Below are 1,013 nucleotides of genomic sequence, written 5' to 3'. Positions count from 1 at the left end.
CCGTGGCATCACAGCCCACAGCAACCTCCAACTCCCGGGCCCAAAAGACTCTCTTGCCTCAGCCCCCCAAGCAGCTGGGACCACAGGTGCCTGCCACAATGCCTGGCCACTCTTTGGTTGTAGTTGTCACCGTTGTTAGGCAGGCCGATGCTGGACTCGAACCCACCAGCTCTGGTGCAGGTGGCTGGTGCCCCAGGCACTTGAGCTATAGGCGCTGAGCCTCTTTCTTTTTATTTTTCTTTTTTTTTTTTGTTGGCAGTTTTTGCCCAGGGCCGGGTTTGAACCTGCCATGTCCAGTATATGGGGCCAGGGCCTTATTCCTTTAAGCCACAGGCGCCGCCCATCTCTCTCTGTCTCTCTCTTTCTTTCTTTTTAAGACAGCATCTTGCTCTGTGGTTTTGGCTAGAGTACGGTGACATATTCATAGCTCCCTGTAAACTCAAAGTCCTGGGCTCCAGCGATCCACCTGCCTCAACCTCTGGAGTAGCTGGGACTACAGGTGCACACCACAACCAGCTACTTTTTCTATTTTTAGTAGAGACAGGGTCTCCCTCTTGCCCAGGCTGGAGTCAAACTCTGACTTCAAGTGAACCTCTTGCCTTGGCCTCCCAGAGTGCTGGAATCACAGGCATGAGCCACCATGCCTGGCAGACTCTTATTTTTTTATTTTTTATTTTTTGCAGTTTTTGGCCAGGGCTGGGTTTGAACCCGCCACCTCCAGCATATGGGGCCAGTGCCCTACTCCTTTTAGCCACAGGTGCAGCCCCAGACTCTTATCTTTATGGAAGCATTTTATTGTTTCATTCTTAAAAAAAAATGAAAAGTTCTTTGGCCCTGCTTTGCCTGGAACTGTACTGGTTTCAAAACTGAAAGTCCTACGTCCTGAAAATGCTCTCAGTTCCTGCCAAACCAGAACAGTTAGCCACATAGTGTGGCTGTAATACGATTCCATGTGTAACTATCACAGATTGTCCCCTAAGGATCTACATGTAAATATGTGTATCCCACTTATT

This window comes from Otolemur garnettii, unplaced genomic scaffold (assembly GCF_000181295.1).
Source record: "Otolemur garnettii isolate 467f Iridium unplaced genomic scaffold, OtoGar3 scaffold00027, whole genome shotgun sequence".
In the NCBI taxonomy this organism is placed as follows: Eukaryota; Metazoa; Chordata; class Mammalia; order Primates; family Galagidae; genus Otolemur; species Otolemur garnettii.
Note: the sequence above shows the minus strand (reverse complement) of the source record.